An 8,061-nucleotide genomic window follows, 5' to 3' on the forward strand; every position below is an offset into this window, starting at 1 on the left:
TCCTCCCTACTGTATGGCATCTGCAGAGCTTAAGAAGTTGAAAGAACAGCTCAAAGATCTCTTAGACAAAGGTTTTATAAGGCCCAGTGTATCTCCCTAGGGTGCACCTGTCCTTTTCGTGCAAAAGAAAGATGGTTCGTTGCGTATGTCCATTGACTATCATCAGCTTAATAAGGTCACAGTCAAGAACAAGTACCCTCTTCCGAGAATAGATGATTTTTTTGATCAGTTACAAGGTGCGAGTTATTTCTCTAAGATTGACCTTAGATTCGGTTATCACCAACTTAAAGTAAGGGGGTGTGATATCCGAAAGATAGCTTTCTGAACTCACTATGGTCATTTTGAGTTTTTTGTCATGTCTTTTAGGCTAACTAATGCCCTAGCAGCTTTCATGGACCTCATGAATTGAGTGTTCAATCCATATCTTGATATGTTCGTCATTGTGTTTATCGATGACATCCTTGTGTATTCACGAAGTGAGGGTAATCACACAAACCATCTTAGAATCATCTTGCAAACTCTTAGAGATCATAAGTTTTTTGCTAAATTCAGTAAGTGTGAGTTTTTTTAAGGTCTGTAGCATTTTTGTGTCATATTATTTCAGCTGAAGGTATTAAAGTTGATCTCTAAAAAATAGAGGCTGTAAGAAATTGGCCTAGGCCTATCTCTTCATCTGATATTAGAAGTTTCTTGGGTCTACCTGGCTATTATCGCCATTTTGTTGAAGGGTTCTTTTCCATTGCGTCTCCCATGACTCGGTTGACCCAAAAGAAAGTTAAGTTCCTTTGGTTGGATTCCTCTGAGAAAATTTTTTAGGAGTTGAAGACTCGACTCACTTCCGTCCCTGTGTTGACCTTGCCTAATGGTGTAGATGGTTTTATGGTATACTATGATGCTTTGAGAGTTGGTTTGGGTAGTGTGTTGATGCAGAAGGGTAAAGTTATAGCCTATGCTTCTAGACAGTTGAAACCTCGTGAGAAGAATTACCCAACCCATGACTTAGAGTTGGTTGCTATAGTGTTTGCTCTGAAAATCTGGAGACATTATTTGTATGGTGTGCATGTTGATGTTTTTATTGATCACAAAAGCCTGCGGTATGTGTTGACTCAGAATGAATTGAATCTTAGGCAGCGGAGGTGGTTTGAATTATTAAAAGACTATGATATGAACATTTGGATCATTCGGGCAAGGCCAATGTTGTGGAAGATGCCCTTAGCAGGATGTCTATGGGTAGTATTTTGCATGTGGAGGAAGGTAAGAAAGAGTTGGCTCGTGATATGCATCGTCTGGCTAGACTGGGTGTTAAGTTGCTTAATTCCACTGAGGGAAATATTTTGGTGCAGTGTAGTTTCGAATCCTCTTTGGTTTTGGAAGTGAAGGAAAAGCAAGACTTAGATGCTAGATTGGTCAGACTGAAAGAGTCAGTCAAGGACCAAAAGGTAGAGGTTTTATTTCAAGGGGGAGATGGGGTGTTGAGGTTGCAGGGTAGATTATGTGTTCTTGATGTTGGTGATATGAGGCAGAGAATTATGGCTTAAGCGCATGGTGTACGGTATTCTATTCATCCCGGCACTACCAAGATGTACCGCGACTTGCGGGAAATCTATTGGTGGTGTGGTATGAATAAGGATATAGCTGATTTTGTGGTGAAGTGTGCAACATGTCAATAGGTTAAGGTTGAGCACCAAAGACCTGGTAGTGTGATGCAAGAGTTTAGTATCCCAACTTGGAAGTAGGAACAGATAAATATGGATTTTGTGGCTGGCTTACCTCTTTCCCAATGCCATCATGATTCTATCTGGGTTGTTGTCGACAGGCTGACTAAGTCAGCGTATTTCTTGCCTGTGCATATATCTTATACAGCTGAGGACTATACTAGATTGTATATTCAGGAGTTGGTCAGGTTGCATGGAGTTTCCTTGTCTATCATTTTGGATAGGGGTACTCAGTTCACTTCTTAGTTTTGGAGAGTGTTTCAGAAGGGTCTTGGTACCCAATATCATATGAGTTCCATTTTTCATCCGCAGAAAGATGGTCAGGATGAGAGGACTATCCAAACTTTGGATGACATGTTGAGGGCGTGCGCCGTTGATTTCAAAGTTAGTTGGGAAGAGCATTTGCCATTGATAGAGTTTGCTTACAACAATAGTTACCATGCTAGTATCAAGATGGCACCATTCGAGGTATTATATGGTAGGAGATGTAGATCACCCACAGGCTAGTTTGAAGTAGGTGAAGCTACTTTGGTTGGACCTGATGCAGTATTTGAGGTGATGGAGAAGGTGAAGTTGATTAGAGAAAGGTTAAAGACAGCTCAGAGTCGTCAACAGTCATATGCAGATGTGAGATAAAAAGACCTTGAGTTCGAAGTTAATGATTTGGTGTATCTAAAAATTTTTCCTATGAAAGGGGTGAAAAGATTTGGGAAGAAAGCGAAACTTAGTCCTCGTTATGTTGGCCCTTATAGAATTCTCAGCCGTGTTGGGAACGTAGCCTATGAAGTTGAGCTGCATGTAGAGTTGTTAGCTGCTCATCCTTTTTTCCATATTTCCATGCTTAGGAAGCATATTGGTGATTCTATCGTTGTTTATTCTTCAGATAGCTTAGATGTTCAGAATAACCTTTCATTTTATGAGGTTCTAGTGGAGATCCTAGATTACCAAGTCCGTAGACTAAAGAATAAAGAAGTTTCATTGGTCAAGGTTTTATGGCAAAACCAATCATTTGAGGGTGCCACTTGGGAAGCCGAAGCAGATATGCGATCTAAGTACCCACACCTCTTTTTCACAAGTTCAGAGCAAGCCGAAGGTATTACTTTTTCTTAATTCAGCCCCTATCTAACCAAAGATTAAGCTATATAGCTATTTCTTTGCAAATTTGTGCACTCTCAGAAATACTTGAAATTTTAGAATGACGTAGATTCAATTCAAAGAACTATTCCAACTGTGCATCCTCAGTTTCTTTGCATTCCCAGCTTAACTAGTGACATTCAAGGACGAATGTTTCCACGGGGGAGATATTGTAATACCCCGAGAATTTCAACTAATAGTAGAACCCTATTTCAAGATTGTTAGAAATAAATTTAGTGATTTGGTAGCTACATGATCTATCTTGATGAGTATTAGGGCTTCAAAAGTGTCCTAGCTATTAGATAAATCAAAACATTCCTTGCCGATTGAATTCTTGAGATGGATATTGGTATGATCAACTTCAAACGAGCATATCTCTTGTTATACTATGAATTTCTAAGCTCATGACACAGCAAAATATAGATAATTGAATTAGCTTTCCAACTATTCCAATTTTGCTAAAATCTGTTATCGGAGCAAGGAGTTATGCCCATTTTACTCCAGCGTATCAGCCTAGAAATTTTGTGACGACATTTTTTGACGACTTTTCACAAGCCTAACGGCTTGTCACAAAAGTCATCACTATAAGCAGAAAGTCACAAAATCCAACATTTTGTAATGACTTGTCACAAGTTTGGCGGCTTGTCACAAAATGTCGTCAACCATAAGCCGAAAATCATAAAATCCACCCTTTTGTGACGACATTTCGTGACGACTTGTCACAAGTCTGACTACTTGTTAGGAATGTCGTCAGCTATTTTTTTTAGCAATTTAATAACATTTTTGCAAGGTTATTTTGGTCCTTTTCCTACACTTTCCACGACTTATAACCCTTAGAGAACGTATTTTCTTCTATTTCTCTCTAGTTAAACATCTCAAAATTCTCTGCACACCTTCAACCACAAGATTAGGATTTCAACATAAAAACCCAATTATCTAAAGATTCAGCCGTGAGAATTCAATAATTCTTGCATATTTAAATTCCCCGTTAAGAGGGGTATGAGGGACACCCAATAGTTAATGAATAACCTTTCGAAATTTTTGAAGTCATCAAAAAGCTCCAAGTTTAAGGTATGTGGTTTTGAACAAGAACACCCTTTTGTTCTTGTGCCCAAAAGTTACAGATTTTCGTAAAGTATTTCATAAATTTATGGAGAATTCCTATCATGTTATTATATTGTGAGCTTTTTTATGAAACTATGTCTTACCCAAGCTTTGAGTTGTAATATTATTATGTGTATTAATGGTTTAAATAGTCAATTTATGGTTTAAGTTGCATAATTCAACATCTATATCATGTTTTGAGAATTTCAAGTCCTATTGTTGTGAATTGAACCTTATTGTTAAAGCATGAGTTTGAGAATAAGATTTTAGCAATTTTTAAAGAATATCAAGAAGTGAGTTTGATTGTAAGTTAAGATAGAAATCCACATTCTTGAGTTTGAAGTAAAGGGGATGCATTTTGGCTCCCATTATATATATATATATATATTGTTGAATTGTTTTAAGGTGGATTTTCTAATGTTCTGAGCTTAGTAAGGGAGTAGTATTTAGCATTGAGTTGGGCTTGATTCTGAGGTCTCATGCCCCAGAACTATGTGCCCCCGTAGGTTCTTGATATACGCCAAGTGGGTTAAGATACTGATAACTAAAGTTAAAGTTTTATTTGATAGCAAGGATAGAACAGCTCCCTAACATGGGTAAGATGTTGGACTCCATGTCGCTCACATGGTTTATGTCGGTTAAGAGAAACTCCCTAAGTTCTTAAAGTTCTCTTAGTTCTAAAGTCTTCCAAGTTTAAAAGAGTTTTAGTCTTAAAGTTACAAAGTTTTGAAAGTATAAGTGTTTTGAAAGCTATGGTCCTAATAATTTCAGGTGTCATGATAATTTGAGGTTTTAAGTAAAAGCGTGATGATTTATGAGTCTTGTGGAATATATTTATTTCAAGTTATGTGAGTATGTTTTACACCATGCAGGTTTTCTATTAAAGCTTATGATATTGATTATTTTAATTGCACACTCCCCCTTATGCTCAGTACATTCCCAAAGTACTGACCCACATATTTTTTCTATGTGCCATAAATTCTCGTAATGTAGGTTCAGGTGCTCAGTCTCAGCCTCACCAGTGATCCTTTCGAGCACTCCTATCTACCTATCAGCCGTGGTGAGTCCTCATATTTCGGGGACCGGTTATTCTCATACTTCTAGTTTTATTTAGTAGCTGTTTAATTCTTGTCAATTGAGTATAAGTTAGTTGGGGACCTGTCCCAATGTGGCTCTCTAGTTTGGAGTAGTAGAGGTTTGTTGGACCAGTCATCAGATTATCAGTATTTTGAGATTTTCTTTGAGTTGTAGTTTGTTCAGACCAGGTATTTCATTCATATTTGTCATTTTATGATGTCATTGTATTGCGTTCATGCTTTTTATATTTACGTAAGCTAATATATGAAGTAGAAGGCTAAAAGGGTTAGCTTGGGGCTACTTGTAGCCTTAAGCATCGTGTGATGTTCCGGGACTCAGTTGTGGGGTGTTACACTTACTCATGTGTCATATGTTCATATGTATAGTTCATACTAGAGATTTCCAAATTCCTAATGTTCCACATCAAACTAGGGTATAAAAAAAGAATAGAGAATTATGGGCTATACTAGCCGAGAGGAGACTTACTCTTCATTTGATTGTTTAATATGCTACACCTATTACAATATTGTGTGAGGCTTGTATATATGTAGTCTTGTAAGCCAATACATGTTGAATTGTCTTTTCTACAAAGAAGAAACTCTAGCATAACTTTTGGAGACTTGAGTCAACATTATTTTGAGCTACATGACGAATGATCCAAAGAGCAGGGGATGATGTAGCACCCCATATATTTCAGCATATATACGACTAAAATGACATCAATGAAGGTACTTAAACTTCAAAAGTAAGGTGATTTTGATAACACCCCATATTTTGCATGTACTATTTCTACTAATATGGAACTTGATATAGCCTTATGGTATAGGTAATGGACTCAGTATCCTTTGTTATTAGTAACTGTAAGATAAGTTTGAAGGAACTGCCCATATATTTAAATATGGTACAATCTTGTTACTATTAATAAGTATTTAGACTTGGGATCATAAGTAGGTATTTGAGTCTAAGTTTGAAGTGACCAAGAATAGATAAGTTTTAAGTTTAATTAAAGGGATTTGGATCTAAAAATGGATTAAAATATTAAGGTGCTTTCTTAACTTATTTAAGCTAGAAGGTGAGTCACCTACTTGAGCTAAATGGACCAAGATAATGGAGCCAAGGCTAATGGATCAGATTTAGGTCTATGTTAATAGACTAATTTAAGGCCCAAACTAAGTAAAATAAATGGTAAAGAAAATGGCAGCCCAATACCAAAATCTTTCTCAAGAGCCTAATAAGTTAAAGGAACATTTAATACATGAATAAAGCAACTAGGTGCATCACCTACTTTGACCTTTTGAGCAACTTGAACTCCTTAATAAGGTACATCACCTACTTGGACCAATTTGAAAAATTTGTGGTCCAAAATGCAACAAAAGAGGCAACCAAAATAGGGAATTTATAACTGTCATGACCCAAACCAGGGCCTAGCCATGATGGGTATCTCAAGTCCTATATGGATTGGAGATCACCCTCTACACCAAACCAAAAAAAATACAATATCCCCAATGTCGGATAAATTCCAAACATATAACAAGATAAGTTCAAATAATAAAGGGTAAATCTATCATCGATAACCATCGACCAACCAAAACAACCGACCAACATCGTCTAAGTCCAGAATTATCCAACAAAGCATTCAAACGCAAGAAGTAAAAACCAGTTATGGTTAGGAAATATCCCCGACTCTGAAAGACCATAATAAAAAAGAAAAGGATAATGTTAATGATAATGAAAGTATCTATCAACTCAAATCTAAGAATGAAAGCTGGTGAAATGCCTAAGACTTTCGGGGAATGGAAGCTCACCACTTCACCACAACACAACAAACCAATGAATCGAGCTGACCAACCTAACTCTGTGCAAGAAAAGTAAAAGTTGCTTTAGTGCCTACATCACATGGGGATACAACGTTCAAAGATGGTTATTGTGGTCAAAAATAGAATGTAACTCAGGGATAAGGATAACATAATGCCATGATCAACAGTTTAAAATCATTCAAAACTAATGAACATAATTAAATATCTATACATATATACATCACATGCGAGGATAGGGAACAAGGCTTAATATGCGCTTTAAAACTTTAACCTGGATTGTGTAGCTCAATCATCTTAAGATAAGAAGGAACCCACAAGCTATATGGGCCCAACTCTCCCCCATTTAGTAGGGCCCTAATGCATGTACCCGCACAAACTAGAGGATATACATATGCACTATGGGGGACTCAAACCTCTCAGCATATTAAGGTGACATGGGCACCAAATCATGTAATATAATGTAGGAGACTCGAACCTCTCAATCAAATGATAGTAATAAGGGGGACTCGAACTACCCGGTCATGAGACCTCTGCGTTAGCTATCGAGGTTTCCAGTATTGGGACCTCGAGACCTCTACTTTCATGACTCAGCTATACAACTATTATTAAAGCCCAATTAACATAAGTAACATTCCCATTCACTAAACCATATTACACATTAAGGCATGTATTGTTGGTATCGTCATACCAACTATACTTACAAAGTAGCAACAATATGCCAAAACAATCTCATCACTTAGGGAAAATTCACAACCCTCTTGGTTCAATTATATAATAGCTTGAGGAATCACACAACCCCTTAAGGTTCAATTAAAGATCATTACGCTTCTTTAAACTTTCACATTGTGCAATAGTTCAAGAGTTATTGCATATGGAGTTGAGGTCATAACCAATTTAAAAGTTACAAGTTTGGAAAAATCACAATTCCTTAGTTTATTCACCATACCCATGTACCTACAAATTCATAACCATAATTAAAGCATGAATAATCATATGTAAACCATGGGAACACATTGTTCAATAACAAGCATTAAAACCCCTCAACCCTTGATTTCACAGCAAAATAAATATCTCATGAACAATACTTTAAAACAAATGCTTTTAATAAATAAACAATAAGGGAAGAGTAAGATGCTGTAAATACTAAGTTTCACGAAAAGAATTCAACCCTTGAGTCCTTAGATGGCCTACTTCTTGGAAAATCTAGGCATGTC

This window comes from Capsicum annuum, chromosome 7, assembly GCF_002878395.1.
Source record: "Capsicum annuum cultivar UCD-10X-F1 chromosome 7, UCD10Xv1.1, whole genome shotgun sequence".
Classification (NCBI taxonomy): Eukaryota; Viridiplantae; Streptophyta; class Magnoliopsida; order Solanales; family Solanaceae; genus Capsicum; species Capsicum annuum.